The 21,950-nt window shown below is 42.2% G+C and overlaps 1 protein-coding gene and 1 long non-coding RNA gene across 2 annotated transcripts in view; one reads left to right on the top strand and one right to left on the bottom strand.

Moving 5' to 3' along the window:
* The window catches only part of DCC (DCC netrin 1 receptor), a 986,493-nt gene that overhangs the window by 861,054 nt on the left and 103,489 nt on the right, over nucleotides 1-21,950 (bottom strand). The window lies entirely within an intron of this gene.
* LOC116660625 lies at nucleotides 4,259-21,934 on the top strand. Its single transcript, XR_004316203.1, has 3 exons — nucleotides 4,259-5,178; nucleotides 10,411-10,416; nucleotides 21,925-21,934. It is a non-coding gene; the product is annotated as an uncharacterized LOC116660625 (long non-coding RNA).

Here is a 21,950-nt window from a genome sequence, read left to right as displayed (position 1 = left end):
TCCACTGCCTCCGTCAGTCCAGAACACAGTATCGGAAGCTCTTTCAATACAGTTATTAACTCCTTTCTATTTACAGGTTTCTGGGTAAAAGCATTGTATGCCGTCTCTCAGTTGCACCTTTCAAGTCTAAAACTTGAAACTACATCCTGCCTAAAAGAGTTTTTCTTGTTCCCCACAGAGAACAATAGCATATGCCTCAACTGTTTGAGAGAGAGAGTGAATAATTTACCAAATCAGAACATTCTGTAAAAGACACTGTTTTGCTCTGATGCTCTTGTGTAAGTGCCACCGACTTCAATGAGGATTACACACATCTGTCATTGGGCAGAATCAACCCCATTATTTATTAAAGCTGAAACCCACCATTTGCCATAAAGCCTTCCTCCAGTCAATAATTAACAGATATCAGACTCACAGACTTGTGGTTCATACTCGATCTTTCTGATGAGTAAAACATGGTAATGAAAGAAAATGAGCCAGGGCTACATTTCCTAGACCTGAACGTACTTTCCCTGGTTCCCACGGTCACATACCTAGATTCCCATCTTCGGTGATTGTTTGTTTCTTTGCTACCACACAGTCTGTTATAGTCAGTATATGAAGCCACTCAATTAACTGGTATAAATCAACTGCTTCCTGTGTTTGTAGAATCATTGGGAGGCTACAAGGAGGATTGCGGTTCCTCTGACTGCCGTCAGGAATCTGTGGCTGTGAGCCCTATGCTTGCTGCTCACGTGACGGATCAGCAGGCCAGTGGTATTGGCATCTCCCGGAACTTTTTAGGAACAGGACCCACTCAGACCTAATGAATCAGAAACCCTGGAGTGTCCCCGATCCGCGTTTTAACAAGCCCTCCAGGCAATTCTGATTCCTACTCAAGTTTGAGAACCACTGCTCTAAACTATTATCTACAACCAAACAAAATAAGCTGTCAAGTGGTTCCCATCTGGGAAAGGATGGGAAAGTAGCACTAGGGTTATTTGTTTTCCCCTTTTTTGTGTGCTTGTATTTTGTACCACAAAATTGTATTACTGTGTAATATAAAATATGGTTTCAAAAAAAAACTACAAAACCCATGTTTGATTAATTTCAGAGGCCACATTCATTGTTGAATTATCATTTTTGGCTTGGAAAAGGTTATTTTGAGTGTTTAACTACACTTCCATTATGCAGTTTACACAATGTTTGCTGCCCTTTGAACTCAAATTATTTGGTATACCTTAATTTATTCTGGAATTTTCGTTGAACTATACTAAACTCTACCAAATGAAACACTCGTAATACTTGTACAATCATTTCCCAAATTTCTCTATCATGGTCTACTTCTCCTTTGCTGGCAAGAACGACTGAAACATTCTTCCCTCTTTGAGGGTACAAATGTTTCTGCAGGAAGAGATTCTGCTTCCTTTTCACTATCCTCCAAGTCTTCCAATACTCAACAAGAGTTGCTATTTGTTCTACTGGACTTTGTTAAGGGGGCTGGGGGTGGGTGAAATCTACTGGTGCCAGTACACGGTCAGACAGCGCATAAAAATGTCTAATGATACAATTTATCTTCTAGAGTAAAATACATTTCATAGGGTGGAAGAAATAACTCTTTTAGTGCTGTATTCTCAATGCATTTTGCATTCAAACCTCCTAAAATTCTCTCTGGCAACACAGTCCATACTGCAATGATGGATAACTGTTCTCCAACAGTGCTGGAAAGTGATTACTAATCTATGAGCATCTGCCTGCTGAGGTATGCCATGGTTTGAGAAAAGTTAAGAACCATTTCCACTCCGTTGGAGCTATCGTAATCTTTTCGAAGCCTTCAGTGTGGGACCTCCTGTCTGCTACCACATTTCTTTATTAATTTAAGCTGACTGCCAAAACTTCTCAGCACCATACCACGGAACCACGGAAGAAACTGCATGTTATGTTATGAGACAGACTGCTATTGTGCTCATCAATGTGACAGACCAGTAGTCACTGTGTGGGACCTTCATGCTACAAATCTCGGAGTCCAGAACAGTAGAAGTTAGAAGTATTACATCAAATCACGGGACTTCAGAGACAAAAAGAACTTATGACATCACCAAAACCACTTAGTATTTTTTTTTTTGGACAGGAAAATTGCCCCCCCCCCATCAAAATGCAATCAAACAACAAAAATCTTAGAAACTTAGGTGGAAACAGACAAGAATGGCCTGCTCGGGTTGAAGGGAGGGGTGACTCTGTTTTCCCTTCTCTTGACAGAGATCTACTTAGGCACCTCTACTGCCCCACTGGTACGTAGTCAAGCCCAGAAACTTCTGGTTTAGTTTAACTCCTTACATCTTACAGATGAAGAAACTGAGACCAGAGGGGCTAAGTCACTTGCCCTCCAACCTCAAAGATTAGTGATAATAGAGTCTGGCCAATTTCTGTGTATTCTATTAGTACATTGATTTTTCCCCCTAAATTATACAAAAGCAGAATCTGACCAAGGAGTGCCGAATGGGAAAAGGCTAAGAATAGTAGCGTTCTTCTGAAGTAGGTGTCGGGGTTCCTTACAGGTTCCATCTCTCCTCTCAGGCAAAACAGATTACAATAAAACAACAACAAAAACAATGCCAGGAGTAGCCATAACCAACCCAAAGCAGACATCTCTCTGCTCTGAACCAAAATAAGTCAGCGGCAAAAATCTACCGAACCCCAAGAGTGAGCAGAGTAAGAAGGATGGTCTGGAGAATCATTACGTCTATGCTGGGGGAAGAGAAGACAGTTTTAAACATAATAAAGGAAAAATAACCAAATTATGAGAAGGCACGTGGTTGTAAGGTTGACTGCTTTCTTTACTGTTGATTACAGTTTAAGGAAAGTCACTAGTATGAAATGTAAAAATTAAAAAAGTAAAAGAATTTGGAGGAAAGAGATCTGATTCAGAGAGAATAGTGCTGAGAAGAAAAAATAACTAAAGCAAATCTCAGTATCCCCAGAGAGGTAAAAGAAGAAATTGCCTCCACTGAATGAGAACATAAAGCTGTAAAAGGGGAACATTCAGAGAACAAAACAGAGTTCTTGGACATTTGAAATATATGATAGCGGAACTAGCTGTGAGACAAAGACCTCCTAGAAAGTAATGCACAAAGATCAAAGTGCATAAAATGGGTGGGAATACGTGAGAAAATTGGAACAATGCTGGAAGTTCAGCATCCAAATAATAGGAGTTCCAGAAAGAGACCAGTGCAGGAGAGGAACTCATTATTAAAATAATTCGGGAACATTTCCCAGAATGGAAGGGCATCATTTTCCAAATTGAATGATTCACCAAATGCTTGGTGGAACAGACAAAAGGCACTGACATGCTCATAAAAAAAACTCATCATCTGAGGCAAAAAGAAGAATCTGCAAGCTTCTAGGGAGAAAAAAAAATCACGTAAAAAGGATATGACATTAAAATGACTTTAGACTACATGAAGCTAGACAAGAATGCACTGTCTTAAGAATGTTGAAGAAACATGATCTCCAACCTAGAAATCTATTCTGAGACAAACTGTTACTAGTATTTATACATAAAGACATTTCAGACATGCAAAGTTTCACAAAATTTACCTCCCATACAATCTTTCTCAAAAATCTGTGAGAGAAAGTGTTCCAATAAACTGAAGAAGAAAAACGAGAAAGGAAGACAAGGGTGTAGTGGGCTGAATGGTGGATCCCCGAAAGCTATGTCCACCCAGAACCTGTGGAAGTGCCCTTGTTTGGAAAAAGGGTCTCTGTGGACGTAATTAAGGTAAGGATCCCGAGATGAGGTCATCCTCATCAGAGAAAGGCAGCGGTAGATTCGCTTAAGGCCACGTGGAGAGGGAGGCAGGCTGGAGCCATCCCACACCGCGGCCAAGCACGCCCGCGGCCACCAGACCCTGGACTGAGGCAAGGGAGGATTAACCCAGACCTTCCCCCAGAGGTAACTGCTTCCAATTACTTAGATGACTTTCTGATATTTACTATCATATCGCTGATTAATATGCCTATATTGAGGTTTATTCATTTTTCAGTTTTTAGGCATTCAGTCTTCGGGAAGATAAGGATTTGGCATGTGGCTCATACCTCCTTTTTGTCCCATCACACTCTCCTATCCACCGCCACAAACACGCTCATGAACTCACACTTACTTTCATCCCTTACCCTCTCAATATACAGCTAGATCGTAATTTCCATTAGATCAGTATTCATCATTTACCCTATTATGACCTTTCGTAAATCTCACTTTCCTTTCCATTTTAAACTTTCATTTCCTTAATGATCTATGTACTTGCCACTAACTCAACCCAAACTACATGCTAATTGTCTAATTCTCATTTTAAACATTTATTGACACCAGGAAGTCATTGATCAATGTCATCTTTTGGAAGAAGCCTCTTACAGAGCCAATCTGGACTGCCAGCACAGTTACCGTCCTGGGCTCTCCCTTCACTTCCGCCCTAATGATTCTCTTTGCCTCTTTGCTGTGCCAGAGCAGCCATCTCCTGTGTCCCTTGGTATTTGTGTCCAAGGGCTGCCATGACAAATTATCACAAACTTGGTGACTTGAAACAAAACTTACTCCCTTACAGTTCTGGAGGCTAAAAGCCCCAGGTTAAGGTGTTGGCATGGTTGTGGGAACAGCAATACTTTTTGTAATAATTTAATAAAATTAGTATTTAATAAACCTAATTAAGATGGTTTTAATATCACTTATATAGGACTTACTGTATTTCAGATAATGTTTTAGATATTTTACTGAATTTTTTCCTTCAGCACAGTCTTGTGGGGAGGGTACTATTAGCCCCATTTGACTGATAAGGACACTGAGGCTGCACAGTTGCACACAAGTGTCAGAGCTGGATTTGGAACCTAAGCAGACACCTCCAGAGTTCCTGCATTAACCTCAACATCTCTTATAAAACAAAATATGGGGGATGGTGCTGGGCAGACAATTTAACAAGCCTTGTAGAACTGAAAGACTTTAAAAAGTATATATAAATATAACTTGGTTTGAAAAACAAACACTGAAAATACTCAATCAGAAGATGAAAGCCACTCCTTGGTGTCGACTCCACCTCAGAGTCAGAGTAAACCTGGGGATGGGGTGGGGGGTATGGGCGCAGAGGGCATGGACGTGTCCCTGGCCCAGGTTATAGACTTGGTCTAACCTGCTCTTGGTAGCTCCACGTGGCACACGGTGTAGTTGGAAAGCACCAGCTGCAAGACTACCTATGGCAGGTGGAAGGGGACCAAACACGTGGACCCCCAAAGAAGGGAGAACTGGAGAAGTTCTCGGGAAGGCAGCTTGGCACCACACGCACCAGACCGGCACACGGCCCCACAATATTTGCATTCTTGCGTCGACACTTCATTTCCATAGACGGAACCAACACCTGTTGAAGCCTGAGAAAATGTAAGAAGTTGAAGAAATTAATTTGCATTAAAATGAAGCAAAATATGGAAACCTCAACAAGTATGTTTGCTTTCTGTAGTTGTGCCTGAGCTTGCTTACAAAAATTATCTCCCCTCTATATGAAATTAATAGATGAGATAGTCAAGGACCTACTCATTAAAAGCAATAGATTTTATTTTTTTTATTCTTAAAATTTTTAAACACTTTTTTATTGAGTAATAGTCATTTTACAATGTTGTGTCAAATTCCAGCATAGAGCACAATTTTTCAGTTATACATGAACATACATATATTCATTGTCACATTTTTGTTCGCTGTGAGCTCCCACAAGATCTTGTATATATTTCCCTGTGCTATACAGTATAATCTTGTTTATCTATTCTACATTTTAAAATCCCTTCCCACCCCGCACCCCCTTGGCAACCACAAGTTTGTATTCTATTCTCTATGAGTCTGTTTCTGTTTTGTATTTATGTCTTTTTTTTTTTTTTCTAGATTCCACATATGAGAGATCTCATATGGTATTTTTCTTTCTCTTTCTGGCTTACTTCACTTAGAATGACATTCTCCAGGAACATCCATGTTGTTGCAAATGGCGTTATGTTGTCGGTTTTTGTGGCTGAATAGTAAAGTAGTCCATCGTATAAATATACCACGTCTTCTTTATCCAGTCATCTGTTGATGGACATTTAGGCTCTTTCCATGTCTTGCTATTGTAAATAGTGCTACTATGAACATTGGGGTGCAGGTGACATTTTGAAGTAGGGTTCCTTCTGGATATATGTCCAGGAGTGGGATTCCTGGGTCATACGGTAAGTCTATTCCTAGTCTTTTAAGGACTCTCCATACTGTTTTCCACAGTGGCTTTCATCGCTTCCCTCTCCCACTATTAATGATTTAGATGTCTTCTTTTACAATTTTGTGTTTATTCTATTTGTGATTCATGGTAGTTACCACCTTTCCAGTTACGAGTTTCTCATTTTTGTAGCATCTTGCTTCTTTTCTATTTAGAGTAGACTAAAAGCAATAGATTTTAAATTTAACCTCTAAGTTGACATACTGTGATAGAAATTTTTGAAAGGGGAATACATTGATCTCTTAGTAATTTAGAAGAGATTTTCTTAAATATTTGATCTCCTCAAAATAGGTATATGAAAAAGAGGTCTAGGTCTAGAAGTGAGAATTTTAACAAATATTTATGTATATATATATTAGAGAGAGAGAGAGAGAGATCCAAATCCTGGATACCACAGTGAATCAGCTAATTTGGCTGACAATGCAGAAATCCAAATAAAATTATTACAGGTTCAAATTACAGACCCGTTAGATTTATGGCTGCCAAAGGGTAAATTCAGCAAGAGCACTCATGAGACCTCCTTGTATTTCTAATAAATGGAATAGTTAATGCTTTATGAGTGTGTATCAGGAACAAGGCACTGTTCTAATTGCCCTATAAATACATCAATGCCTTTATTCCTCACAAGAAGCTCACAATGTTGGTACTATTAATATCTTCACTATTTTACAGAAAGTGACATGGCGAGATCAATTGGGACTATCAATCTGTGGTGACAACTCCAGAACCTGGGCTCTCCAACACTGCATTACTGAAGAGCAGGCTGGCTTACTGATATAAGAGCTTGAACTTCATAAGATCTTCTTCATTGGATGAAACGTATGATCAAGGGACACGTGTTGCTCATATATAGCTATATTGTTTGTCTCACTTTAATAACTTTAAGAAACATGAGAAGAACCCCCTATTAGGCAGATGAATTATAATAGGTTGATAATTGACATACTCATGTTTATCTCTGTATTTAATACATTAGTTGTTTTTGCTTTTTTCCTGCACTATTAGATGCAGTCTTGAGTAATGAGGATAGTAGAACAGACACAGCAAATCCTTTAGATTTAGGCTAACCTGGGTCCAAATATCAGGTCTTATATTCACTGCTTATGTGACTTGGGGCAAATTTCTTGCCTGTTCTGAGTCTTAGGGTTAATAATGCATTTGACGATGTTCTGAAGAGAACTATATAGAATGTGTAGCATAGAGTTGGTGCTCCATTTATGTTAGCATTCTTTATGACCAATGGGATCTGTTGTAAGTACAGGATTTGTTACCAATTAAGAAATAGCGCAGATCTGAGAACAAAAATACTCTATGAAACAGCTTTCTTTAGTCCGGTTAAAGCAGAGCTCAGAATTCAAGACAGAGAGATAAAGTGGCCTTCAGAGATTCACGTTAGCATGGGAGGTCTTCATTTTCCTTATTGATTTTTTTTTATTCTAGCCATGTTGATACAGAAAAGATCAAATTTAACAGAAAATTTTGCCTGCATTTGTCCTCAAATTGTACTTGAATGGATTTGCTAACATCCATAATATCAGAATTAGTGTGTGAGGATGAGAATATCACTTGAAATAAAACTCACTCAGAATGAGAGAGAGAAAGAGAAAGAGAGAGAAAGAGAGGGGGAGAGAGGGCAGGGAGGGGCAGGGAACCTGGTGCACAGGAAAGATTTTACAGAAGTCCTAGTAGACTTCATAGCCCAGAGACATTCCCAAAGTTACGCCTCAATAAACTGTAGCAAAATAAAGTTGTAGTAAAAATTTCAAGCTAAGACCAAGGGACTAAGAACAAAATGATCACATGGTGCCTAGATTCTCCAAGATGATGAAATGGGCTTTTAGTGGGAGGTAAGTTCTCTAATACAAGGCAGTAAGAGAAAAGCTTACCCTAGAAATATGGGTTGAGTGGGCAGACTAAATCCATCCTCTTAAGTAAAGACAACCTGTCTATGCTTTAGCATTTAAAAGATAAGAATCACTGGACCTTTACAAGGAGCCTGTTGCTGTGCTGAGCATTAAACACATTTCTACACACCATTTAATTCTCACAAGCAGGTCTACAAGGTAAGTCACTATTATTCCTACCAGTTCCAAAGGAGGAAGATGAGGCATGGAAGTTAAGTAACTTTCCCAGGGGTAACACCTGTCAGCGGGCAAAACTTGAGCTTTTTAGCAATCGAACACCAGGGCCAACGAGCTTCAGTCCCACACCAGACAAGCCAAACCTCCACTGACTTTGGATTACCCAAATTTTCTAGCACAATGCCTTCCTGGCATGTAATGTGTGCTCAGTAAACACTGAATATTCCTCCTGCAGTCAAAGACATTGAAGACTGCACCCATGAAAGTAGTAGCTTCTTAACTCATGATTAATCAAAAACCCTTCAGCAGGGATTCATTTATCAGATTAGCCTAGCAGAAAACACAAATCTAAGGATTCAGGAAAAAGCAAAGCACACATTTGACATAAGAGAGGAAGAAAGATAATATTCATAGTACAAGGCACTTCCTGGAGGGGCCCAATAATGGGATACTGGGAACCTTTGACATCCAATCAGGAAGATGGTCATCTGAATGGGAAAAAAGATGCTCACACTCCCCCAGCCTTCATACCACTACAGGGTGACCCTGTCCTTTGGTTACAGTTGACGGCTATGGTGTTGCAACCCTAACCCTATCACAATCCAGCCTCTTCTCATGAGTTGGGAAATGGAGGCTCCCATTGTCAGGTCAATCCCTTTCCAGAACATGAAGATTTAAGATGCATAAAACAAGAGGCATCAGCCACCATGTCTTTACATTACACGATGGAACATGCAGACCCATCATAAGAGAAGATGACTCGAACTTGCAGGGAGCGCCAGAGCATGGACATCCTAGAGCCACATGAACACGTGGTCCACAAAGTTCCTGAGGTCAAGATGCTGCTGATTCTACCTACAGCTTGGTATTTCAAAGCCTGCCTTAGATATGGCTGGCTCCTGAGTCCACCATTGTTCTTCAACTAGTTAAAATTGGGTTTTAGTCACATTCAACTAAGACAGAGAAGCCAATCTTCATAATATCGTACTTTTAGCTTGTTCCCTTCATTTTTCCCAGGGCACTCGTAAGTCATGTTTTCCATGATTCTCACACTTATGAGTACTCTGTAGCCCATCTCACCACCTGATCGTAACTCCTGCTTGAGTGAGACAGAAAATTCTAATGTGAATTTCTCTTTCTCTTCTCTCTTCTCCTCCCTTCATTCTTCCCTCCCTCCCTCTCACCCTTCTTTCTTTCCTTCGTTTCTCTCTCTCCCTCTCTTTCTCTCTTTCTTTTTTCTGTAGTAGTTAACCTATATTGAACTTAGAGGAAGTGACTTATCCAAAGTCACACAGCTAATTAGCAGCAGACCCAGAACAAGGATGGAAAACTTCTTGCTCATTCAATGCCATCTCCCCAAGACACTACACAATTTGTAAAGATGCGTAAAGGTGAAAGGGAGTAATTAAATTTTTATCCCCATCTAAATGAATGCTTTTGACTACACCAGCATGCTTAAAAGGCAACGGTATTACATGACAGATTATACAAACGAGAAGCTTGCCATAATCTGCGCAACATTAAATGAGTAAAGGAAAAATCATTGCCTTCGGCTCAGAAAGCATCTCACATCCATTTAATTAAACAGCTACATGAACACACACACACACACACACACACATCCCCCTAAACAATCGCAAATCGAAAGCTGAGTTTTCTTATGCAGACAAGCCAGACAATTTGAAATGAAACTTCAAATGGTTTCTGTCAGAAATGAAAGAAGAAGAACAAAAGGGAAAAGAGACAATGTGTCTACATTTATGGAATATAAAATATGATTTAAGCCCCCAGGTGCTGGAGCTACAAGTACCTTATTTTTTGCCTTGAAACTCGATGAGGACAGATTTTGATTTTCGCTGGGCTTGTGCTGTGGGTAAGGAGGCTGACTTGAGTGGGCCTGGCTTGTATCTACCTCCAGAGCTTTGCCTCGGTTGTTTCAGGCTTCAAACATTTCAAAACGGTATCAAAGTTCTTTCCGAACTAGAGCCTGCATTCGTCATCTGGAAAAGAGCTAGTTTCCTGGGTGAAATCATGTCAAATGATTTCCTCTCACGTACGGAAGGTGACAGAAGATGGTGTGGGGTGGCAATGGGCCTGGTGGGGGTAGAAATCCTGATTGAAATGTAGATGCCAGTCATTCAAATAGATGCAAATTATCTATCCAATTAGACAAAAACATGTTGTTGGAGGGAAATCAGAATTACTACCTTTACCTAATATTTATCTTTTGTTCTACAGCCCTTTCCTTAATTCTGATCACCTCCTCCCCCGCCCCCCTGCACTCTCTTCTACAATCTCCTTAACCACGTGGCTTAGAAGAGCAAAAGAATCCTTCCTACTGGCTGAAATGGCAAAACCCTTTCTTTCTTGGGTGGCTGGTAGAAAGGTGATGCTGGTAAGAACTCCCTTCTCTTTAAAGGAAAATGAAGCTTCATCCCATCCTCTACCTCCACCCCCAAAGGAAAAAAACAAACAAACAAAAAAAAAACACTTGACTCACACCTTCCTGTATCATCAACCCATTTTTTTCCTGTTTCAACCACAAAAGTAATTACAGGCCCAGCAATAAATATCACATCTTTCACCCTGACAGAAAGCAGGAACGATACAAGCGCTTAATGGTATTATTTATTATCCACCTTGTACACATTATTTGCTGCCACGACTGGGGCTTTGTGTTCACTTCCTTGCAAGCAGTTATTTTCATATTGGCTTTACCCTGATGGTGCCTGCTGAATTTGAATGTTTTTAGAACCCATTCTATTTCTCCACCTGGACGTCAGGAGAAAGGCCTTGAAACATCCCCGTAAGGTTGCTTCAGTATTATCTCCCTCCAGATGTGAAGAAAGGAAAATGCGGGGAGGAAGCAGTTTCTGAGTCCCCACCCCAAACTGCTGCGATCAGATCTCAGCCTCTTTACCTGTCACTGTCGGGGGTGGGGAGTTGGCGACAGCATGACTAAAATTGTGATCAGGTCCTTTAGAACTTGTCTATATTTTCTTATTCAAATCAGAGAAAACCTAAAGAATAACTCATATCAGAGGCACAATTTACTTTCCTAAACTTGAGTAGACACCAATTCAGAGAACAAGGAGATTTTTAGGGACCAAATGGCAAAACCCACTAAGGAAGAGATAAAGAAAACCAGTTTGGAGGTCCCATTTGCTTGTCGTCCATTACAGAGTTTGAAAGCTCTCTGACCAGGAAAGCACCAACAGGAAGAAGTGGGTGGAGGGGTAGAGACCCGAGTTATTTCCTGGGTCTGTCTCTAGCAAGCTGTGTCATCTTGGAGAATTGAACACAGTTCCCTGGGCCTCCACTTCCTTCCCTGTAACATTCTGCAACCCTCCCTAGCTTCAGGGAGTTCTGGGGGTGGCAGAAGTCCCTGCTTTTGTCACCAGGAGTGAAGCCGGGGTCAAGAGATCTTAAAATTCATCACTGTCTCAAACTTGAAGCCTTCAACTGATGCGTCTGACAGGCTTGAAATCAGCAAATGAGACTTGGAGAAGGCAGAGATGAGGCGTGAAACGTTGGTGAATTTAGAATCCTGAAGTTTTTCCTTTTATCGCTCTCTTAAGGGGTCTGCCCACCTCCGGTCCTCTCCACCACAATGGCCGCCATCTTCTTCCGCGCCCCTAAATGCACATACCAGTGTGGTAATGTTGTATGGGTTGCTTTACTTTTTTTTTTCTCTGATAAGCCTATTAGAATTTAAGAACAGAAAGTTGAAGAGATTTTTCTCCTGCTTAAGTTGTCCCTGTAGCTTAAAGCAGGGCTGCAGCTGTCAGCCCTCCTGAGGGTTCAATAGGATTAATCCTAAAACACCTTGGAAGCACAGCCAAGTTTTCAGCAGCATTATATCAATTGATTTAAAAAAAAAAATGTCGCCTATAAGCAGAGTTCAGGGTCATTGCTGAACCTGAAAAGTACATTAGAAGAAGGGAGAGCTTTGGTAGACCCTCTACAACCACCACTTCAAAAATAACTGGTTGGAAGGATTGCATCTCTGGCCAGAGGACTCCGCTGAGGACTTAAACAAAGGCCCTGGAGGAAGATAAGCAACTTGGAGTTAAACATGGAGGGAGGTGATGTGTTATGGGAGATGCCTACTGATCTGTTAAATCTATTATCTGAGACTGACAGGCAGAGACCAGTATCATCAGCCAAATGTGTAGAATCCTAGAGTTTTAACTAAAGAAGCAACTTAAAAAGCCATGCTGCCCTGGTCTTCCTCTACAAAGTGAGCTATCGAGAGCCATGGATGAAGGGCTGGGGACTTGTGATAATCACAGACCTAGAAGCAGGGCCAGGGCCCACCTGTTCCAAAAGTCTGAGAGGGTCCTTTCCACAAAACCATGAGCCTCGAACCTCAAAGCAGAAATCAGCCTCTGAAAACAACTGAACCATCTAGCGAATTGGCTTTCAAACAGCAGGCGACTGAAAATTCGATATTTTTTTTTCCCAAAACCTTGTTGGCTCATTAGTAACAGACTTTCCAAAAGAAAAACTTCAAAAACGCAGCTTTAGGTTTTGCTTTGGAAGCTTTCCCAGTGTGGACAGGAACGGCTGGCATCCCTTCACTCTGAAAGACAGGGCCCCGGGGTGCAGGCGAGCCACTCATCTCATCAAGAGGGTTCTGTCATCTTCCTTCCCCTGTGACAGCCTCTAGCCCGGGAGCCTCCGCCTCTGTGGCCACCTCCTTCCTGTGTGCACCTGGGGCTTGTCAAATACTGTCCCTCCTTAAAAGTGTTACAATAACCTGTGATGGTGGACTGCAAATTCGAAACGGGGCCAAGAAAACTGAGGCCATTTATGTGATGGTTGGTGTCAAGTTACCCAGAAGAAACTTCCTTTCTCTTAAACACGAAAAACGGTGATTCTTGAAAACGACACATTTACTTGGGCATCGGGTCACCAGGATCTGAAGCCCAAAGTAGAAGTCAGTGTTGGCTTCTCACTCCCTCTGCCAGTGCACCCACCAAAATCAGGCCACCGAATCAGCGACACTGAAACTGACTGTCACAGATCTCCAGGGACATACTGTGCGAGGGAAGGCCAGGGCTGTTCGGGAACTCCCAAGAGGCCCTTTGATGGGCTGCTAGGTGGAAGTCTCTGTAGAAAATACGTATTTTTCAATCATGTCGCCCCCTGCTGTTCCTAAGTGACATTATGAATGAATAGCCACAACTTGAGTCCATGGACCCTAGGTGGTGAGCCATCCCATGTAGTCATATGAGCTCTGTTTTGGGATCTGTGAGCTTCCCAGCCACCTGTATTCCTCTAGACCCCGAACAAAAAGATTATTAGATCTGCCTGAAATTCTAAATGCTGTTTGTTCCTTTGGCTTAAGGCCCTACATGGCCCTTTAAGAAACAAATGTATTAATGAGAACTACAGTTAACATATTAAGTTCTGGACAATGGGACTTAATGGCATTTTAGAAGCAAATCACACCTTATTCATCTGATATCCCCAAGAAACCGGCACGAAGTAGGTGTGCAGGAAGTGGCAGTGAAATAAGCAGAAGGGATAAGTCTACTCCAACAATCACACCGCAGAGTTTTTCATCAAATTCACTCCTGCCAGCCAAGCACATCCCAGACAGTAAAGGAGCCAAGAGAATTCATTCAGATGAAATTGAAGAGTGGTGGGAATGGTGCCCCCTAGAGGAGAAGTCAGGTGAGTGCAGACAGAGGAGAAATCGGAGGTAGACATGAGGTCCCAAAGGGTTAAATACACCCTGTAAAAAACATCCTGTAAAGAACTATCACACCTTGCTCAAAAGTGTCTTCTACAAAATTTCTTCTAGACGGCATAGCAGGAATCCAAGCAACTGTGTGGATGACAACCTAGTTAAGAAAAACTTTGGGATACTTTGTGCAACCCTATCCTGGTCTAGTGCACAAGACCCTGCCCTCCCTCACTGCTGCCTCGGGAAGCAATGAGGTCATTCTTCTGCAGTTAAAATCTGACTGCAGACTTCTTTCCAGGTCTCCGCCCTTCATCTAAGACAGACTGCAACCATTTCCATATGAGAGAAACAATAATGAAAATCCAAGGTTCAGCAAGGTCACACAAAGTATTCCAAAACCTCTGAATATGCCAAGTTTTCATGAGTCCTTTCCATGATTAAAAAGAAAAAAAAAAAAAAAAAAGAAAGAAAACGCTCTGCAGGGCTCATCTGATTGCAGGGCTCAGAAGCACCGGTGGGAAGAACCTGTCTTCTTGGTCACCATCCTGATACACCTGTACCGCAGATTCCCTTCCCTTTAGGTGCATCTAAGTTCTTCGTCCTCTTCCAAGATGTTGGGGGCTTAGAAACACATTTCCAGTTCACCATACCCCAGAGCCAGGTGCTGCTGAAGAATGATTTCTGGTGGTTTTGTTTGGATTTCCCTAGGTCGACAGAATGCAGTCTTCCACCGCTGATTTGTTGAGTCTTATCACAATTCCAAAGTGTAAATGATACCCCTCCGTAACCCCACACACTGATGAAAAGGGTCTCCGCATGTTCTCCTCTACACATCAAAGAGGAAAGCAGGCAGCAGAGGGAGGTGACACGCTATTTTCAGGGTGAGAATAGTTATTCGAGTAGAACCCACATAACCCGCTGCCCGAGAAAAAGACCAAGGATCGCTTCAGCACCTGGAGGTCAGTGCTCGGTGGAGAGTCTTCTTTTTAAGTGTCTTATGACAGATTCTGCCTATTTGTTACTGTAAATGGGCAGTTCTTTAATGTTTACTGTGTTTGTGACACAAAATTAGATTTGGAGGTTACAGCCTCTGCCCTCCAGGAGACCAGCATCTAATTCCAGAGACAGTAAGTATAATAAAAGGATCAACAGCAGAGTCACAGCTTCAGATTGTCCTCACGCTGCCAGGGAAGACGATATTTTGTCTCCCCCTGGGGAGTGTTTCTGTCGTGTGCGGAGATTCAGCAAACACAAAGGGACACCTGTACGGGGAGTCACTGGGATTCCTGACTTAAGTATCTGGAAGTCTCCCATTTACCGAGTTCTCGGAAACCCCTTAGATGAAATGCTTTCTAGCCTGTAATTCTGTCATTCCACTCCTGTCTCTCTGTAGACATCACTCCACTGTGACTGTTTTGGCCAATCCCAGGGCAAACTGACAAAGTTTAAAAGATGCAGATCCTCTCTGTGACGTTACCAGAGATTTGAGAGTCAGACAGAAAAATCCAGAATATTGGACAGAAAGTTGGGTGTGTCAGGTACATTCTAGGTCTTGGAGGGAAATACTCACAATGTATGTCTTTTCTTTAAATTCTCCAGAACCCAGTTTCTGCAAAAGGGGGGGCTACCTGCAATCTGAGTGGAAATCTACTTTTGTTCCTTTTTCCATAAGCCCACAACAAACCGACGTGTCAGACTGCAGGGCAGCGGTGGGAGGAGAATCGGGTTTATTCCTAAAGTGCCACAAACCATCAAACCCCAGATTATGTTTTGCTTCTGAAAGACAATTTTTAAATTTCTGACAATATTTCCAGCATTTTACACGTGTTACTAAATCTTTTCCTATTTCTTCACAAACTCACATCTGACCAGCTGTGACAGTGGGAATGCCATGTAATCACCAAATACCTTTCCCTTTCTCTCTTAAACCCATGACCAAGCACCACCTGGGGCCACATGACTGAAATCTGCCCAACACATGTCAGTAAAAGTGGTATGTGCCACTCCCAGGCCTTTCTCCCTAAAAAATCTCCTACGTGATCTCCACTTTTCCTTCACCCTTCATCTGCCAGCTGGAGGCAGGGGACCTGATGGAGGACCGAGGTTCCCATCTTGCAGGACCACAGGAAGAAGACGCCTGGGTCTCTGAATCACCACATGGAACAGAAAGAGATACTCACTGCTTTATATCTGGCTGTTACATGAGCAATTAAAAATCTTTCCTGCATTGATTAAACCACTGAGATTTTGTTTGTTACAGCAGTTAGCATATCCTGATTAACATACCAACCTCAGTCAGATGAACATCCAATTAAAGCTACAATTTTACCATTTCTGCCAAATCTAATTTTTTTTTTGTCATGATCAAAGTTGATGAGACCTGTACTTTTGACCACTGGTGTGAGTACCAGCCTCCCATTTCCCACTCATTCTTATCAAATAAGTGTATCTTAGTATTCACATAATTGGACACACATTTTCAGTATGCAAAGATAGTTATGTTGCCTAAGTCAAACTGCTGGCTAACAGCAGCATCACTAGGAGATGGCTAAAAATGTTTTACCAATGATGAACAAAAGCCATAAGTCAGCACACATTAGGTATCTTGTTTGTGGCAGTTTATAAAAATGTAGGTGGTCAAAAGACAAGAGTAAGAAAATCACAGACTGTTTGTACTGGTTGTCTGTCTAGTCCTGAAAAAAGGATAAGAGCTGTTCAACGAGCTAAAACTTTATTTTTAATATTGTATCTTAAAAAAAACTAGCCAAAGTTTAACGTAGCAATATCCATGAGTTTTGAAATAGATGTGTAGACACAATCTTGAGGGAATAAAACAACTGGAAGGACATTAGTGGTCCTCCAAGGGTTAACTCAACCCAACCCTCCCACTGTTTAAGTCTCTCGGCCCTTTACCTCCTTACTGTGGCAATGGTTCGCTGGAATAGTCATTATACATCTGTTGTATTACTGGAAATGTTTACACAGCTAAACATATTAACTATTAATAAGCCTTCAAATTGGCCATTAGCAAACCCAAAGAAATTAGCGAGAAACAAATGTTACCATTAACTCGAAGTTTTGCTTGAAGGCATGGGATGAGGTTGGCCAATGAGACAGATTTCATAAACTAATAAGAATTAGCAATGAAATGTTCCCAAGGAGCCCAGCAAAATTATCCAGCAAGTTTGAAAGACTCACTGGAGATTTACTCTACCTTCATCCTTGTCTGCTTCTTCTCGTCCTTCATCAGCCCTTTTGAGGAACATATTTTACTGGTCACTACATCATCTCAACTCCACAAATGAATTTTCAGTCTATGTGGTAAAGTATCCCTGGGCTGTATTCTCTGTCTCTTTTATTGTCATATCGTTTCATCTTGTCATTATTTGACTGTTTCATATTTTATTTATATGTCTGTCTCCTCCACTAGACTGTGAGCTACTCCAAGGAAGAGAACTTGCCTTACTCATAGCTGCATCCACAGAGCCTGGTGTAGAGCTGGGGTATAAAATCTTTGTTCAATGAATGAGTATAACCATGCCTCTTCCTTGACTTGTGATGAATACTCATGTATATAAAATGATCAACAGCAATATCAGCCATCAATCAGGAACTTCTCTGTAGGAATTGTTCTTAAAATATCCCAGCAGCAAGAAGAACCACAAACAAATTATTGAGAGCATGGACTCGAGCTCAGGCTCCCTCGGTTTGAGAGCCCAGCTCTGCCCTTCACCAGCTGTGTAATCTTGGGCAAATTGAGTCTAGTCTTCAAGCCTCTGTCTTCTCATCTTCAGAATGAGGACAATAATAAAGGCAACCTTCAGTACTTTTAACAAATGCATGGAAAGTGCTCAGCTAAGGGTTTGTCACAGAGTAAGCATTCAGCAAATATTAGATACGTTTTCATTTTCTTGTGGAAACTCAGAAGGCTCACTGTACAGTGTGTTCTAATTTGAAATCTACAGAACACTAAATGTAGTCTCGTTTCAGCTTAAATTATGAAGAAGAAATGTCATCATGGAATTGTGCTATTTCAGTATAAGAACCAGTGTTGCTATATAAATGAGATAAATACTGGGATCTTCATCAAAGCCAGCCAGTCTTTTCAGAGGTACAGAACATGGCATCCATGTACAAGAGGTAGAATCAGACTAGAATCAATGACTTTTAAACTGTTTTCCTGAAGCATCCTCTCCACAAATGTTCCCTGAAGAAGTCTACTCCCCTAGACATCTAAGAAGGTAGACTGGGTAGGAGAGGCCCCTGTAAGGTTAAATGTTCTCTGAAGTTTCTCGAGTTGCATTACTATTTTATGTGAATTCTTAACCTGTATCCATTAGGTAGCCCTGTTATTTTTATGTTAGATCAACCATGGACATATTACTCAGTGTCTTCTTGGCATCCTGCTGCATATCCCTATTCCAGGAGCATGGGACGAGGCTAGAAGAAAGACCTAGAAAGCAGTGTTGCTCTATCCAAGGCCTGGAGCTGAGAGACAGACTTGCAGTAAGTCATGCATCCAGCTTCTTGAAAACAGTTTTTTTTTTATTGAGTTCAGCTATGAAACGATTTGACTTTAAAAGAGGAAGCAAAGACAATGGAGTCATGATTTCCGGTAATGCAATTAACCAACCAGCATTGAACTAATTTTTATCAAAGCCCAGGTCACTGGACTGGACGACACGAGCACGTTTTATCAATTATAAAATGAGTACAGTCATGGCTGTTTCCCGGGTCCACAACAGAATGAAAAGAAATACAGGGAAAATCAGGAAGAACTCTATCAATTTAAGTTGCTGCCAGGGGTGTTACTGTTGCGACTGTGACCAGTCTTGGGGTGACAGACCCTAAGGCGAGACACTTTCAGCATTAACTAAACAAATAGAATTAAAGGACACACACACACGCCTTTTCTCAAGAAATCCGTTTAACAATGGGGCTGACGACTTAAAGGGCTAAGCTAGTGGCCTGGGCCTGAATAGAACCCTTCAGGCAAAAGGCCTTCAACAGATGCTCCTTTGTCAGGAGAAGGGGCCTCAGCTTCTTTCCAGATCAGTTGTGATGCCCGAGTCCCCGGAGGGTGTCTCTACAAAACTTGAGGCATCCCAGTGACATGAGGTGCTATTGTGCCTCTAATGACCATGAGGCTCAGGAAATAAAAGCCCCCAGATTTCTCGCGTGCACTTGCTGAGACATGTCCCTTCAGCTTGGATATAGGAAAGGGAAATTTACTGGCCAAGGGAAACCGGGAGAAAAAAGTCAGGAAGGGAGGCGTGTCCCGTGGCTGGGAGGTGCTTACATCAGCTCCCCGAATCTGTAGGGACCCTTACCTCGCCGCTGACTTCTGGAAAATATACTGTTTCTCAAAGGCAGACTAATTCTAACTATTTAGCAATTTCTAGAACTTACTGGGCAGATAAGGGTCCCTCCTAATTAGCAGACAGCAGTGACTGAAAAGCTCAGCAGAGCGTCTAAACAGGACAACCAGCTCATACAGGAGAGCCTTGCACCCTCCCAGTTTTAGCTCTGGGACGGTTAGTCTCCTTAGTCCTAAAGAACAATCCGGGTTGTCAAATTATTACAGAGAGAATCTCTTTTAAAAGTCCACAGATTTCTGTATAGTCATCTGAAATGATGAAGAAAGGAGAGAAGCCAACAAAGACACAGGCTTCTTTCAGTCACAAGTACGTCCCGAGAAACCAGCTGTGGCACAGACAGGACTTCTGTTGCTCCAGAAAAAAAGCCACCTTCACAGCAAACTTCAGTATAAGAAAAGGAATTTCCACGGGGTGGAAAAATCAACAGCAAAACAAAACCAGCCCTGCCAGCTGCCTGCGGAAAGTCTCCCTCTAGGTTTCTTGCCGTCAACTCTTTCAAACTTGAGTTGAAAGTGATGTTTTGCGTTGAGTCTTAGAACTGCCAGGGCACCTCTGAGCACCTGCTGACGCGGGGAAGCCTACGTTTTCACCTGCGGAAATGTGTCAAGTAGTTGTGTGCAAATTAAAAATCACCACTTCGTGTCATTTTTCGTGCTCGGAGCAGATTTGATGGGCAACGCTCCAACCCTCGGCTCCTAATGAACACGCTTGCTTAATTCTATAAAACCCAGTTCTTCACACCGAGAGCTAGGTTACACCTCTTCTATTAAAATTTATCTACTGCTGACATCTGAGTGTCTTTCTTGAGGACGCAGGGGACTAAAGCACACGCTTTAGATCCTCAGCTCGTATGTTTGGTGTTCTGCTTCCATGCCCAGCGACGTGGCTTTTGATAAATTACTCTTACCTACTGGTACTTTGATCTTCTCTTTCAAAAGGAGTGTATACAAAAAAGTGCCTCCCTACCTAGCAGGAACTCAGTGAGCATATATTGGGAGAATTCTCTTTGAAAGGAAGAAAACTAAGAAACTTAGGGAAATAATGTCACTGAGTAAATAGAAAGCCTTTACATTCCAAAGGCTGATAACATAGCTCATTTAAGCAGCACAAAACGGGTGTGCATAAAAATACAAAGTTGTAAATGAAATATTAATAATTTCACAGACATGTAAGCTGTAAGGGCCGAAGAGGCCCCACTATGGAAGCCTGACGGGCCCATTCTGAAGGGATGCTCTGAAGACCAGACGTGTAATGGTGGTAGGGCGCACTTCCAGAGATGTTAGATGGCTCACATCTGTGAAAAATGGAAGTCTTCGCTTATGATTATATAATATTTTCTACCTGGTCTAGACTGCAGGTTCAAAGCAGAAAGAATCTCCTTCTACCGCTAAGATGACGTCTCTAGCGCTCAGCACAGAGCCTGGTGCAGGGTATGCAACTGAAAGATGCTAGTCCAGCCAGTCCTCCTGAGGAGACCTCCAACTAGGGCCGTGTGCTCATGACCAAGGGCTCTGTGTTCAAATGACCGAGATCAATATCCTAGAACCAGCACTGAGCGTGAGGCCTTGGACCAGCTGCGTAACCTTCTGAAGCCCCATTCCCCTCACTGGTCAAGTGGAGAGAGTCACAGCATCTAAATGAGACGATAATATAGGATTCTTAGCCCCGTCCCTAACTCACAGTGAGCATGCAACATGTGCAAATGATTCTTATGCTTATGTTCCTTTAAAAAAAAAATCAACCCTTCTACCAACCTGAACTTCTCCTGGGCACCTTATTTCTGGTCTTGTTCTTCCTGGTCACTCAGCCGCAGGAAGTGGGGAGGGGGCCAGTGCGGCAGAGAAGGGTATGAGTTCTGAAGTCAGCAGGGGAGGCCACTGTGTCTTAGACTGGAAGCTATCCAGGAAAATGGGATGCATGGGGTCATTGTCAAAGACAAGGAAGCAGCACAGGAGCAGGGAACCAAGCCCCACAGCGCTTGCTCCTGGGCTGTGAGGGTTAAATGGCAACAGGTAACATATATAAAGCCTGACATCGCGCTGAGGACGCAGCTGGCACTCAGTAAATATGGTAACTGTTGTATGTTGATGACGACAGTCACTGTGTGTTGAAAGGGTGGGTGGAAAAGGACAGGTCAGTGACAGCAGGAGACAGGACTCGGCTGGGCTTCCTGAAGAATCCATGGCTCCACCACCAAGTAAGGGAGAAGGAAGGGGAGCCTGGGACCCTGTGCAGGGCTGGAGACACGGACCGCCAGAAATGCTGCGAGAGACTCAAGCAGAGAGAGCATTTCTATAACTCATTCATTCATTTGATAAATGATTTCAGAGGGTTGATTCTGTGTCAGCAACTATTCCAGACACTCGGGAGAGAGCCAGTAACCAAACAGACATAAATCCCTGATAATAGTGCTTACATTTTAAGTGGCGGGAAATAGGCCATAATAATAACAGTAACACATTAAAGAACATACAGTACATTGCACGGTGGTAAGTCCTGTGAAGAAGAGTCAGGGAAGAGGACTAGAGGTGTGGGAGGG

The sequence above is a fragment of the Camelus ferus genome, chromosome 30 (assembly GCF_009834535.1).
Source record: "Camelus ferus isolate YT-003-E chromosome 30, BCGSAC_Cfer_1.0, whole genome shotgun sequence".
Classification (NCBI taxonomy): Eukaryota; Metazoa; Chordata; class Mammalia; order Artiodactyla; family Camelidae; genus Camelus; species Camelus ferus.
This window is presented reverse-complemented; position numbering and strand designations above follow the sequence as displayed.